Source organism: Corvus kubaryi, unplaced genomic scaffold (genome assembly GCF_017639235.1).
Source record: "Corvus kubaryi isolate FWS band 111438036 unplaced genomic scaffold, C.kubaryi_AGA036_p1.0 128, whole genome shotgun sequence".
Taxonomy (NCBI): Eukaryota; Metazoa; Chordata; class Aves; order Passeriformes; family Corvidae; genus Corvus; species Corvus kubaryi.
In genome coordinates this window covers 372,922-388,784 of record NW_024580663.1, presented here as the reverse complement: position 1 = coordinate 388,784, position 15,863 = coordinate 372,922, and the positions used below count along the sequence as shown (strand labels likewise).

The following is a 15,863-nucleotide window of genomic DNA, read 5'->3' as shown; positions in this document are numbered from 1 at the left end:
AGCACAAAATACCCCAAGTGATGGACAGTTCCCATGCCATGTTTAACACTCAGTTTTTTGTAAGGTCAAAACCAACTGACCTTGAGGTCACAAAGTGTGGAAGTCTGACTTTATCTACTCAATTATCACCTTTGTTTCACATGTAAGAATAGAAATCATCAGTGCATAAAACTACCTGGGAAGATTACTACTTGGGTTAAGTATTTTCTCAGGGAAAAAAAAATTCAGTGAACTGAAGTAAGTGCTGTGAAACAATTCCTGTTTAAGAACACTGCCAGACAAATACATATTCCCCTTTATAAATCTAAACTGACAACACTATTCTAAAGGAAAATCCAGAAGATCATCTAGAGGACTGTTTTTGTCATAGACTAGCTGCTGGTAACTAAATTCAATTCTTAAGTAATTTTGAAGGAGAGTCTAAACAACTGGTCAGGTAAAATCACAGAACCTCCCTTCCATCAGTGCTGGCCAGTGCACACCACGATCTCAGGACCCAAACAGAATGGTGGATAACTCACCCAGAATCAACAAGAATTTTCCAGTCTCCTAGGATTTTACTGGATTGTTCTTTTTTTGACAAATGTACTTGTGATTTATTATTTTGCATATTTTTTCTCTTTGAATCACACAAACATGCAATAAGCAATCTCATAATTAAGTTTAACTTGAATCATAAAAATTTCTGTAGTCTAATGTTAAAGAATTATTCACTCAGCTCTGAACTCTGATGGTTAATTTACATACTGCAAGGCCTGTTAAATTAATTCATTAAGCTACTTAAATAATGAGGATTCAAGGCCAATGCACAGCGACAAAACCAGTATCTTTTAGATGAGTAAGTCATAAGTTAGCCTGAGTTGCTGGGGTTGTTTTTCCCTCAAGATGCCCTATTTGCTACTTTTTCCTTCTTGCTAAGTTGGTTTGGGATATGCAGCACAAGTGAAAAGGTCCCACAGTTAGAGGTTACTCAGAGAAGAGAACTTGCTTGAGGTGAAATACATGAATTTTAAAACAAAGAACATAATCAACATAAAAAATACAAACAATCTAATAAATACAAAGTCATATTTAGTGATGTGGGCAGCAAACATAAGTAGTGTCAGAACAACCAAGACCGGCCATCAAAGACAGAGCAGAGGATGGTAAGCCACAAAGCAGACACATATGAAAGCTGAATTCAAAGCAACTATTGTAAAGCAGAGAGAGGAATTATATTAGGTATCTATTAGGTATATCTGTACCAGAAGAAAATGACTAAGCAATGTAATAGTTCCTCTGTCCTCGAAAAATTTGAAACACACTTGCATTCAAAATAAGATGAAAAATGCTGAAAGACTGATTCTCTTAACGTTTACTCCCAAACAGCATTCCCTAGCTATCCATTACTGGGTCAGGTAACCAAATTAACCGAAGTGGTGGCTGTCACTCACGTGCCAAGGAAATACAACAGAAAATGAATTTGCACAAGCACTTAAAAGTCAATTACTACCATGCATATTTTGCATATAAAACAAAATGTAGAAAAAGGTCACTTCATTACAGATCCAAACATCTCCACATGTGTGGAATTACTTACAGTTGGCTTAGACTAGTTTTGTAAATGAACTATCCACCTAATTTCACAGGCAATTTCATGTTCTTCTGCCAGCAGAAACACTAGAATTTTTCACAAAGCAAATCAATAAACTCAACCTCATTCCTCTTTAAAACACGCTTGTGATGTTAGGAAAGTCTTTTCCTTGTTGTCTTCTAAGCATGAAACAGGTTTTTATGCAGTTAAATTGATGTACTAAATTGTCTGAAATGTAACTCGGAGAAAAATGAATCCTGTTTGCAGCATTTTGTGACACACTGTGCCACTATTTTATCAGCATTTTGTTGTCACCACAGCTTCTCTCTCCTCCTGCCACCAGCTCAGTTAATTCTGGGTATTTGCTATTAGAAGAATTCTCACATCACAAATTACACTCACATCCAAATAACTCAATAATACATTTGCCAAACACTTAAATCATCAATAATTTGGAGTGGAAGTAGGATTAGATTTTAAGTCTGCAAGTGATGGAATCAATTCTGAAATGTTTAAATATTAGTTTACAAATATTGCTTATAGCTTAATAGCATCATAGACTTTACACAGATACTGGCTCTAGACAGTAATTATATCCTCAGCCTAATGTTGCAGTTAATGGACATACACATTTCAACGATAATTGCAATCCCTGAACATGATAATGTGCCTTTATTAGCAGCTACAAAATAAAGCTCAGCTACAGCCAAGTGAAGAACTGAACTACGCTTATTATTTATTTTTAGTATTGCCCAATTCACGTTATAAAATTCTAAAGTAAAATAGCATGGCACTTAAACCAGTGCTTTAATTGCAAACGTGTGATTAAAGAATATCTCTAGAATGATTCATGCAGGTTTTAGTTGTCATGAGCAAGGAGTCAAAAGGTGATGAGTTAGTGAGACAAAGGTGTAAGTGACAGAACAGCAAACACACCACACTTCAGAGGGAAAATAAAAGAAAAGGAGGTTTTAAGGACTTAAATATTTTAAACAGCATTGTAAGAGAAGGAGGAAGGCAGGAGTATATAATGTAAAATCTGAGAAAAGAGAAAGCACAATAAAAGTTCCCCAAACAAATGCAGAAGTGAACGTGCTGTACAGTCCAGGAAGAAAAGCATCGATTCATGCATAAAACCACATATAAATCATGCAATTGAGGACATGTAAAATGAAGAATAATTTACAAGTCAACCTGCTCCTCAACGAGGAACCCAGTGTTTATGATTCCACAAAGTTCTGAGTGTTTGTCTCTATGTCCTGATAGTGTGTTTGCTGTACAGAATCTCCAAGTAATGGAGAAAGTCAATAAAGAAATTTCTGAAAGCAGTTAAAAGACACACATTGTGATTTAAGGTTTGCCAAGGCTTTGTTACTAAGTATTGCTGGCCAATCCCATGAACTACAATGTCACAGATTCTAGCTCACATTGTTTACTGTTGTCACTTTTTAAATTTAACAACAGAAACCCAAAAAATTCTCCACAAAGTACTTAAAGAATCCTCCAAAATATTAGATTTCTTCAAATGAAATCCAACTATTTTTCACATGAAGCAAGATGGTGCTCAGTGCAAGCCACAATCTGGAATTAAAAATAACTACACAATTTTAGACACACTGGCAAAATTTACTTAGCTTGTCCAATCTTTAGGCAATTAAATAAGTTCAAATACTGGTTCAGGAATATTTGCTGAAAGTTCTTTCTGCTCATGGCAGGACAGGAACTGTGATAAAAAACATGAAAGGAGATCTGCCTGAATAACATTTACTTGAATAAATCTTCTGTAGCTCCTAAACTTGCTAGAAATTGGTAAGCCAGTCAAGAGGTCAGAGCCTCAAAGAGCAGGGAACCAAAGGAATTCAAACACACATGAAGCAACATCTTTTCTGAGGTTGAGAATAAAAAAAACCCCTAATTTTTCCCAAACCCCCTGATGATTCTAAACACCAAGCTGTTGCTAGCCAAACTGACACCTCCAATCCCACAAAAAGGTCCCACACTTAAAACTTTGAGCTACAGATTTGACTAGTTCTGAGGCTGCCTCCATGCAGGAAACAGACGTTTAATTTGAGAAACATTAAATGTTCTTATCTCATTTTTGCTCTTTAAAGGTTTAGAAACATTTTTTTTTCTTTCAAGCTATGACTAAAACAACCTGGAAATTACTTGTCAAATTATACAACTGTATTTGTCCATTTAATTTTACATACTGAATTTGGACCACACTGAATGCCATATGTACAGAAGACACTCGAAATCTTTTTGACTTGTAAGTTGGTATCCTGCAACATCTAAATATCTGCAGGTAAGCACAACACTTGCTCCAATTTACGGCTAAAAATGTTTAAAAGGAGAAGTTCACAAAAAGTCACTCGTAAGAATCTGAAGATGTTTCTATAATTTCTACTTATTTGGAAATAACCTGCCATCTTTGGTCAATGCTATCTACTTATTTTGACTTTTGTACTAGCAATTACCTTCTATTTAATTCAGCCCGGGCAGCTAAGTGAATTTGGATATTTTATGACCAGCACTACTCAGTGCTTCCCTCCCATCATTTAGCTGGAAAAGCAGAAACCTGTTGTGTCTGATAAACCACACACGGTTGTGCTTTGGCCGTTCCTTCCCTGCACACACCCACTGAGGAGGGCTCTGGGGTGCCTCCAAAGAAAGGAATTGTGCAACAGCTGCTGGAGCTTTCCAGCAGCACCAGATGGATCCCAGACCCACCCAAGCCAATCCCTACTTTCTTTTCCTATATAAACTACGGGGAGGTTGGATGAGAACAGTGTGGGAGATATGAAACAGAGTAGAAATGGGACTTGGCCCAGTGAAGGGAAATATACAGTGACAATATTTTTCTTCTGAAACAACTATTTTTTATTTTTCCTAGAATATGCCACAGAAGTAACTTGTATCCAATTCTCACTGTGATATTTCCTTAACAAACTCTAAATGTTAAACTTAAATGAGAGGCATTTCATGCAATCTGAAATATATTCAGTTCAATTAAAAATAATTGATGCATAGTGAAATAATTCTTCCCAAAGCTGCTGTAAGATCTTCAAAAAATAAAGCTACTTAATAATTTTCATCTCCTACAGGCTAGAGAGAAGCATTATTGCATATTAAAAATTGGAGTGTGGTTTTCCCAGAGGTAAAAGAAAGTTATTAAAACAACCTATTTATTGTTGATATAACTATCCATTTGTGCTACACAAAAAGTAACAATTTCAGTACATTAAAAGAAAAGCTAATTAAGGCATAATTAGTATTTTCTATGTTTTGATAATTAAGGGTTAGTTGGCTATTTCTTTTCAAATTTCTATTTGAGGTAACCCCAAACATGTCTTTAATGAGCAGCTAACACTATTGAATCCCTGATGGTTGAGGAGTTTAGTGACCACTACTACATTACTTTCATTTATCACTGCCTCTTTACGTATAAATTAAAGTAGCCCTGTAGCTATGTTGATCTACTTTATATCAATTTCTTCATCCATATCAGCTGAATATGTATGGCATTAACCTCATTTACTAGTTTGGAAAAGCTGAATTAAAATGAGATCTAATTTCTAGTGCACAGAACAATTTCAAAACTGCCTGCTAATTCCCAGCACCTGTCAGTGTTGGGATCTTCACCTCGTGGTAATGAAATAAAACAGTGTATGTATTTTACAGCCAGGAAAGGATAATCATTCATAAGGGTTAAGATATCATTAATCATGGAGATGCCAGGGCCCAGAGCCTTTGATGAGCCCCTCACAGCTCAGCCCCTCCACCTGCAAGGATCCCACTGAAGGCAGTGGGACTGCTACAGATCTCTGGTCTCCTGTTACACAGGGGAAAAGTGGTCACACGCTGCACAACCAAGTGTATTTCCCTTTTTTGCTCGGTCATGCTTCTATGTCTGCAGGCAATGTAATCAAAGAAATATACAAAACCTGAAGAAATCTCAACGTAAGAAGTCAAGAGAACAGCCGCTGCAGGTGAGAGGACGAGCCTGTGTTCAGTGGTTAGGTGACACCTGGCTATATACACTTCTGGCTTTCAGCTACTGCAAACACCATCCAGCAAGAAAACTGTATTTTTCTCCTCTGCTCTAAGCGCTCTGTAGTCTGAATTCTAAACCCTTGAGATACTTTTTTTATGATAATGCAGATCTGCCAAGTCTATAATTTAAAAGCTTTAAAAACACGTAGAGATGCAGTCCTAAATGTTAACACAGCTCTTTGTACTTACCACATAAGCGAACAGAATACATGCAGTATACAGTAAGAAATGCCCTTTGCATCTTCCCAGCCCCACTTTATAATCATGCTTTAACTTGCACTGGGAAAGGCTCTTTATAAAAAATTAATGCATACTCCTACTTCCTTCTTCCCTCTCCCCTGCCCCGGATTGAAACCCAGCCCAGCCTCCCAGACCGTGTGATCAACAACCCTCTGGTGTCAGGTGATGGCTGCATCTCTCCTGTGTACGTGCGGCTGTTCCCCAGAAACACTGGAGCCAGAATTCCCACTCCTGCTTGCCTGCCTCGGCTCCCTAGCACTGCTACTTAAAGCTGGGGCAAAATAAAAGCATGGCTTGCTGGAACACCCCATTGCCAGAGCTCCTCATTTCCAGAGGGTTCCCTCGAACTGCAGCCACCTGGGACGGATTGACCACCCCAGGACTTCCCTGAGCTCCTTCAGGGCTACCCCCGGATGAGAAAGATCCGAGCAGGGAACCAGGAACTGCTTCACAGTAAAGAGCTTGCCTAAATGCATTTTAATAACAAATTTCCTTCTAACAGACAAAACCAACACCGCCCCTGCACACGCAGCCGCTCTGGTGAAGATCACGGGGACATTGGAAGATCGCTCCGCTGGTCCCGGCCCAACTCCGGTCCAACAGCGCCGCGCGCTGGGCTCGGCACGGCCCGGGAGCGGCAGCGCCGGGAGCCCCCGCTCTGCGCCTGGGAACTGCAGTCACCTCCCGACACATCCCTTTCTCACTGAATTGTCCGCTAAATAATTCTATTTTCGATCACGAAATATTTAACTGCTAAAAGCATTCCCCCGCAAAAAATAAGATGCAAAGGGACTAACAATAAAAAGAATTTTCTGTCTCTATGCATATATTTTTCAAGAACACACTTCCAGAATAACTCTTGATGCAACCTCAAGGGAGAAGTCTTCAATTAAAGCAATATTTTTTGTCCAATCACTGTGACAGTGTACATGTGGAACCCTGAACTGCTACAAGTGTCAGAACTCCCGAGTATGAAGTCCCCTTAGTGTTAAACTTGTTTCAGGTTAACAATTCTAAGTGAAATGAAGAAATTTTAGTAACTACCTTTGCTCAATTGCATCTCCTTTGGTACATTAATCAGCAAGACATACCAGTTTTATTTACCCCTGGCAATATCCAATGGCCAATTAGGGACGGTCACAGCCAAATCCCAAGGGCGGCTGATCCAGCCTCTCCCAAGAGAGCTGGGAAGAGCTGCACATTGAACCACTCCAGCGAAGGCTACAAACCCCTCCTGTTGCTTTTTCCCCTCTCCAAGGGCAATGTCTGATGTGCTTGGCAGCAGGAAAAGGTCCCGGCTAGCAAGTCTTTCAAGGTGAGAACTTGTATGGAACTCATGAAGAACTTGCTCATAAAGTGACAACTCTGCTCTGCCCCACAACAAACAAGATCCTCACATTCTCAGCACCTCCAACTTCACTCTTCTGCTGCCTTGGGAAGTTACACAACTTGGCAGAGATGTCACCAGGCAGTGTCTCTGCACTGCAGGCTATCCAGTGAATGTCCCATGTGTGGCTGGATAACTACAAAGAAATCGTCCTTAGCATGGATAAATGAGGACTCTGATCTGGAAAAGGATTCAAACTCCTCTGCCAGCAAAGACACTCTAATTCTTCCTAATTTTTCTAATTCTTCACTCTAAGTACTCATATTATTTTTCCTTTTTAAATGGATGTGATTAGTTACTTGAAACATACCAGGCTAAAAAAAAGAATCCAAAAATAACAGAAAAATTCCTTATGAGTGGTTGATGGACATGACATGCACACTGCAAACAGGAGGGCCCACTCCCCTGTGACCACCCTTTTCACTGGCTAAGCCGTAGCAAACAACCATGACCAATTATAATAGTCTGATTATGGAGCAGGAGATGAGAGCAGCAGGACTTCTGGGTTGTTCTGTACTTCAGGGACAATGGATTAACTATACCTGGACATCAATCACATCTTCTCTTGGGCAGCACTCGCCAGTACTCCCTTACTGGCATGGTTAAAAACCTTTCCCTAAGTCCTCCTTGCTACAAATTGAGCCCATTTCACTCCATCTTTCCTTTGAAGGGCACTGAAAATATTTGATCAGCTTGTCTAAAACAACTCGATTTTCTAAAACATCCTTGATTTTTGTCCCACTCCAGTATTCTATTTGCTAAACTAAACCAAAGCAACATCTGCATTTCATTTGTGTGTCCTACTCTCCCATTTATCTACAGTTTTCTCGAAGTGTGGTGCCCAAATTTGGATGCATTATTCCAGATGAACCCCAATCAGAGCTAAATATTCAAAATGGAATAAGAAAATCCAGCACCTGACACAATATTTCTGCTCCTTCAGCCACGAAGATGACGTATTTTTCTCATGTGCTAAACAAACACATACTGCAGATTTACCCCTGCTCACGCTCCACAGCACTTCCTGAAATAACACTGCCAGCCAGAGAGGTCCCAGGGACAGTTCTAAGAGAGAACTTTCATTCCTAAGCATGGTGTTTCACCAGCATTTTAAACTTTCAGGTAATTTCTCCAGCTTATGAAGACCCTTCTGAATTCAAAGCCTTTCTTTTGTGATCATTTTCTCCCAGTCCAGTGTCTCTTGGAAATACAAATACATAACTGCATAGCTGTTGGTATGTTAAGAATGTTGCAAAGGAACAGTCTCAGTCAAAGCAGTGATATTTTGGCTAATAAACTCCGTGTTTGATGATGTCAGTGCACATTACACTGCTCACAGCAGTGGCACTACAATCATCTACAGCTGCCACTCAGGGCAGTTGGGCTACAACTTCAGTAAAGCCGCTGTAGTGCTTCTCCAGACAACTCACTTCCTACTACCCTGCCAGCATCCAAACCAGCAATATGCCACAAAACAATAACCCTATGAAAACTAAGTCATACCAGCATTTAAAACAAAATATGTACTGACAGACAATTGATAGACAAATATTAACAGCCCTGTACAGGACCAGAGAATCCAGCCCAGTATTTAACAGAAATTTAATACGCATATATTCATTCAAAGGTTTGTCTGTTCCAAAGGACAGTATCTTGATGCATTATTTTTGTACTGGAACAGTATTACAGCATCATGGAAGAAATCTCCAAGGTTTTGCTATCCTTCCTCAGACAGTAAGCCCCAGTGGGCTGGTTAATAAGAATGCATTCATTTACCTAGGCAATTCTCTTTCTCTGTAATGAGCTTGCTCTTATTACACACACATGGTTAAGAATATGAGTTAATTAATGAATAAAATTTGTATATTTATATAGAAGACTTGTTCCACATTTTCATTACTCTTCACCATTCTCTAACCATTTTCTGTTCGTCTGTACGCAAGCATATGAGCAAAAAAAATCATTACAACATGGCTGAAGCATGAAAAATTTCCATTATCCATTCTGTAAATAAAACAATCCAAGCAATCCTGAATACTTATATAAATGTGTATTAACTTAGTCATTTGATGTATGTCTGACTTTTCTGCTTCCAAGTGTGAGCCTGTCTATTGCATATTTGTAGATAGCTGCCAGCAAGGCCCCGTATGTGAGGATTTACAGCCGTGGGGGCAGCGTGCCATCTGCTGCTCTCCAAGATGCTACAGCAGCACAGGCACAGCAGCCACCCCCGTGCTGCCTTCTGCTTCCTCTTAACTGCAGAATGCACACAAACAGCTCAGCTTGCTTGATTAAAGATGTTTTAAAAAACACCAAAACAGGGAGCTCAAATGCCTTCACACACTGCTTTTGTTAGAAGAGCTGGCAAAATACTGTGCTCAGGACCATGGGAATCTATCCAGGCCCACTAAAACAAAATAAAAATTTGACTTCAGACTAAAGGATACTGGTAGATAATGTAATCAAACCGTTGAAAAAAAAAAATTTGAATGTGTATTTGCAATGAACTCTAGGGGTCAAGACTGGGGCTGGAATTCGGGAACATCCCTTGAATGGTTACACACCAGGAGAGCCTTGCAGAACTCCCCCTGTTCCAGCCTGGTTCCATCCGAGCACATGCCACAGGCAAAGGCAGTACATAAAATATCACCAGTTTGATTCATGTCCCCTGATGGGGCAGGGGAAAAACAGAAACAATAAACCAACACAAAACTGTTTTCTTAAATTCACCCTACAGTGTTTCCCCACGTCCTTTCAGTACAGGTTATTTCTTTTTGTTCCAAGTGCTCTCCAATAAATTAGCTGGAAACATTAGCCAGCATTTTACTCAGTAATTAACCATTTAACCCTCCCCATGCAGTGCAATGGCAGAGACAGGCTTATGGTCACTCACAGCACATTGCAGAGCTGGTACAGGGTCAGTTTGGACAGTTTTCCTACTGATGATGGAGCTCCAGGTGATTAAATATAAACCGTGCACTGCCCCTTTTTGCCTGCTGCTTCACCCACACACAGATGCTTTCTCCAGCTCTCTCTAAGGATGAGCATAGAAAGCTTGGGGTACAATCTCCTACACCAACCCCTAGTAGCATTCTGTACATTGATGGGGCTTCTCCAGGCAGTTAGATCCTCATCAGGATAAAAGGTGAAACAGAAACCCTCAACACTGGATAAAGGGAAAAGAGAAATCATAATGATATAATAACAACGTTGGGAATAAAAGAATAAAAATAGAAATAATAATATAATAATAAAGAGAAATTACAGACCAGGATGACAGCTACCGTAGAGCCACATTGCCTTTGAATTGACATCAGCAGGAATATTGTTCATGAAAATACTTGGAGCACCAGTACTCTTTTACTGGGTACCTCCTGTTCCGTAGCATTAGAGAAGTCCACCATATTTTAAAATAACAAGTCAGCTTTGACAACTGAAAGGAACACATTGCTTTAATGAAAAAGTAACTCAGTATAGTGTAAAACTTTTTTTTAATATTAAGTGAGAAAGCTGAAGCACATTTCAAACGTGAAGAGGTACAAATATTCTGGAGATTGGGACTGTCCACCAGAAAGCAAGGAAGGAGTGCTACACAAGTAAAACCAAACCTCAGTCACTGTCACAATTCTTGCTAAAGATTTGCTTGAGGCTCCAACAGAATTCCTTTCTCAAGATCAATTGATCTCATCTTACTGACATTCTCTTTATAACATCTACATTATGACTGTCCCCTACAGTTAAGGTGAATTAACTGCTGCTTCTTCAAAAATGCATCTTACTTTTCCCTCTTCCGTATTTAAAATGCAGAAAAGCCAAGTAATGTGAGAAATACAGTGGAAACCACATAAATGAATAACTGTCAAAAGAACAGAACTATTAAAAGAATAAATCTTGTGTACCCAGCTGTGAAATATAACACAATATAGCAGAACCCAGCTAAATGTTTGAAATAAAAAATTGAAATGCAAAGTAACCTTAAATTGTTTAATGAACATAGCTGTTAAAATATTAACTCCTTGCATGCCAAAACTCCAAAGCACGCATGGTAGGAAGCCTGATCAGATGAACATCACATTAAGTGGTTCCGTCTCTCTTCATCCAGTCTTTTCCCCCAGCTGAGCTCAAGAGCTTTTATGGGTGAGATACATTGGCAGGTTCATTTCTGCACAGACTGTTTGAGTTCCAATGTTGTGGTTTACAACAAGTATTTACCTTTGCTGAAGCTGGGCTCTCACATGTGTTTTACAGAACTGATCCAAGAACCACAGAACTGCCAGTTCAACTTTTTCATTTTTATGCTGGGGTAACTGGGCATCCATCAGAGAGAGCATCCCAAAAACTCTTAATGACACAAACAAACATTTTCAGAAAGAATTCTCACATGAAATTGTATTGTCACAGCCTATCTCTTTAGGAACCCATCAGCTATTTTTGTTTGCCCATATTTAAGGTTCTTCTAAGATTTTGTTTTGTTTAGATGCTAATTACGCTAATTGACCACGATTAAACATAAACATCAACATAATGTTTTTCTAATTACTCTGTCATTTGAAATTTTCTCAGATGCGTGTGTTATACTGTGGTGAATTTGTAAAAGTGTTTTGGTTTTGGTTTTTTTTTTTCTTAGAGTATCCCTTCTGTGATGAAAGAAACAGAAATTTGAGAAACAGGGGTGTCAAACAGCAAGTGCAGAAGAGCTGTTTGGGTTCCCTGGAAACTGAAGCTCTTTTACTTAGAAACAAGTTTACATATGCAGGATGTAATGCACTGTCAGCCTCGCTCCTTCCCACCTCTGTCTGTCCTAAAACATCTGAACCAACGTGTTTTCTGACCTAAATCCACACTTGGTATATATATCTCCATATTATAAGGACTGAGTTCAAAGAATCAATTTCAGTCTGTGTCAGCTAAGAAAATTTAATTATTTTTTTTTAAAGGAATATTCCTTTACTTAACTTCCTGAGTTCTTCTGCTATCCAGTCCTTGAAATCTGAATTCCCTAGTAATTCAAAAAAATTAATTCTCACTTTTTGTCAGTTCTGATATATACAGTCACTGGATTAGAAGTCAGCATCTACTTAATCTGTAAGCCTGTATATTAAAACCTTTCACTTTTAATAAAAACATAGTGGAAGATTGCTAACACCACAGAGCCCCAGGGTAGATTAGGAAGGCAAGAAACAAAGGAGAAAAAGTAAAGCTTTTTCTCCACTTCTAAGTTGCATGTCCTTTTTCATGTGTTAGCGAGTGGATGTACAAGAACAGGATCAAACACGCACAAGGATTAAGAAAGTTTTTGCCACAAGAAATTGGTCATTCACAATAACCCCCAGCTCACTGCAGAAAGAGGACTCTATTATGCACATTTTTAAATCTAGACCCTTCTTTTTTATTCCAAGCTCTAGTCTGAAACCGTCTAAATTTTCAGTTGTTGACCAGCAGCTCCTCTGCACTTCTCCACCCACAATAATTCCACATTAATTACACAGTAGTTCCAAAATAATTAATGTAAAGGAAGTACTGCAGAAAACAGGAACCAAAACTCACCAACAATAAAATTTACACTTGTGGAACACACAAATGAAAGCAGTTAGCTACATGGGCATAGCTCATGGGAAAACACTGCTCATGGGAAGAGACATCTCTGCCTTTAATCCCCTTCCCTTCCCCTGAAGCAGTTTTGCAATGATAATTTTAGTGACTCCTGCAGTGCTCAGGATGATGAATCAAGAAAGACTAAAGCCAGTGGAATGGTCTCAATCCACAGAAAATCAGTACAGCTCTTGAGCACCCATCACCAAGAACTGGACAAAATTTGAAACATTTAAATTCCAGATATCTGCTGACACTAGACACTATTTAAAAAAAAAAAAATCACAATTCAAAACAAGCCCTACTTACCAACAGGATAATTCTCCACTTATGACATTGTGCTCCTCAGTACTGGTGTATGTTCATTGTCCTCCCCCAAACTACCCATGAGGCAGACAAGCCACACCAGCTGTCCTACATTAAAAGGAAAGAACAGTTAATGATAAACCCTTATGCCAGTACAAAACACTTCAAGGTATCAGCAGCTCTATACAGCATCAAACTGAATTCAAGAGAAGTTCACTTTCTCCCTTTACCAGCCTTAAAACCTACCCAGACAAATGAACTAACAAAATTCTGTGCAGAACTGACATATAAAACTAGAACAGCCTATTAACCTGGATGTGCTTATAAACAAAACAAAATACAAACTAAGCAAACTCAGACTCCATAACAGACAACTAATCCAGTATCCTCACTGGCCTGCCACAAGTTATTTCAAGGCATAGTAGGATTCCACCTACAGCAGGGCTGTTACATCCACTTATCACAGCATTAGAAAGCAATTGAGACTCACAACAATCTATTTGTTTCTTAGGTCTATCTCAAATAAAGGATTCTTTGTAATTTTAAAATACTATTTAAAGTGATTTGCACATAATAAAATACATCATAGGTCAGACATACACTTCAAAAAAAGAGTCGGTGAACTACCACACAGTTTTGAAAGTCTTGTGGACTATTTCTAAAGGGGTTTGAAAGACAGAGCTCATCCATTCCAAGCTATGCTGTCTGGCCTTCTGATTTTCAGATTACTTAGCTGCTGGTCTCCAACAAAGCACGTACAGGACCCACTGGCAAAGTCCTTATCCAGTAAAGTACAATGTAAGGATTGTAATTTCTGTAAAGCTAAGGTTCTATAAACAACTCCTTGAGTCTGTGTATGTGGTTGTTTTTGTACAGACTTTCAAGTACTGAAATCCCTCTTTATAAATAGGGAACTCTTCAGTTTACAAAACACTGAACTTAGAGGAATTCTTTTGGCCTCTCTCTGCTGGAAAATCATTGCTGTATTGCAAAACCTGGATTGTTTTAATCTCTCTGGCACATTAAAGTAGAATAGCTTTAAATTTGACCATCCTGACACTCACTGAAGCTGTGAATCCAGTAACCAATGGCACCTTCTCTCAGGATGGATGCACTATTCTAGACTGAAGTAAGAGCAAAACTAAGACCTGAATTGTAAAGTAACATACAGACCTGTTAAGACTTCAGGATGCTGCTAAAAGTTTCCTCAACTGAAGGGCACTGAGACCACAGTACAGTAACACAGAAAAGACAACTTGGAAGGGTTTCCACTTAAGCTACAAACAAGGCTTCACAGTAAGTGAGATATTTGCATAAACCAGATATCTTGCCCTCGTTTCTAGGATTTTACAAAGTGACAACAGCTTAACTTACAAAACTGAAGACAATACCCTGATGAATACAGTGTCTTGCAAAATCATTCTAAAGTTTTACGTAAAGGATAATCTACAAATAAAACAAGTCACGTTATGACTGTCAAACAATATTTTATTTTGGATATTTCTACACATGTATCAGCACATGTATAGTGTCTGCCTAAAATCTTGAGGTTTTATTTCATGTTTGTTTCAAATCTCTGATAAACTAGTCTTTGTTTACATAAATCTTCACTCAGTCTCCCTTATGTTTTGCAGTATTATATTGTGAAAAAACCTAAACCAGAGGGTTTACATTCAGTCTCCTTCCACTGGGAGCAATTAACTGTTCCGAGGCGTTCCAGTACCCTCATAGCCTGAATCTGGGACTATACATCATAAGTAATTCTGGTTTAGTCAGAGGAATATAGTAGAGTGTGTTCTACACATAAAAAAGATGCAGAGATCGAATATACACAGAGAGGTTATGCAGAGTGTGCAGTAACATGCAGATGATCCCAACAAAGTACAGAAAACATCCAGGTTTGTCTTAAATCTCAGTCTTTTTTTTTTAATGCCACATGAAACTATAATACAGACAGATCTGTAACAGCCCACACTGTGACAGGGAATAAGTGCCAGCTTTTGAGATAAAACAAAATATATGAGTAAGACTACTAAATATCCACTCATATTGTTCCTGTTCCATTCCTAACAAGCTGGAAGAGCAGTACCACCTCTCCAAAAACCAACATATTTCCTGCTTCAAGACCTGTGCTCCTTGAGCAAGGGAAAACCCGTCAGACACACTGCATGTGGTGCTGCAAACAGCCACTCACCAGACACTGAGAGATCACCATCATGAGCAGAACACCAAGGAGCTGGAGTGTCTCAGAGAACAGACACTGCTCATGTGAATTTAGCATTAACAGCCACTGAAGAATGGCCATTTGAAGACACTGCCACAAGGCAGCTGTGAGGTGCTGCTCACTGCTTCAGAGAGCACGGCCATCCCTGTGGCCAACAGCTTTTTTAAAAATAAAAATCTGCCTTCTTTTTACAAACTGCAGAGCTCATTTCCAAGCACAGTTATTTTTCTGATGACAACCCTCTTCTCTCAGCACAATCCCAACTAATAGGTATGACTTCTTCCCCTGTATATGTAGTACCTTCACTACTTAAAATTTTCAGTCCATTTGCTTTTGCAATTACTGAGCAGACATATATTATTTTAGAAAATAATTATTGCTGTAATAATCTGTAATTGTCTTTTATAACAGCAAAAATCCAAAAGAAATCAGTCATTACCATAGATTACAAGTAATCACTAACTACTGTTAATTGTTTTAGTGAACCA

At 38.8% G+C, this 15,863-nt stretch overlaps 1 long non-coding RNA gene across 7 annotated transcripts in view; it reads right to left on the bottom strand.

The window, feature by feature from the left end:
• LOC121662890 overlaps positions 1-15,863 on the bottom strand; it is a 92,050-nt gene that overhangs the window by 66,082 nt on the left and 10,105 nt on the right. For 6 of the 7 annotated variants that reach the window (XR_006015473.1, XR_006015475.1, XR_006015474.1 and 3 more), the window contains exons 5-6: positions 13,155-13,259; positions 11,466-11,594 (exon numbers count right to left, since the gene is read on the bottom strand). This is a non-coding gene — a long non-coding RNA (uncharacterized LOC121662890). The remainder of the gene's footprint in view (positions 1-11,465; positions 11,595-13,154; positions 13,260-15,863) is intronic. The other variant, XR_006015470.1, reaches the window with a different exon arrangement.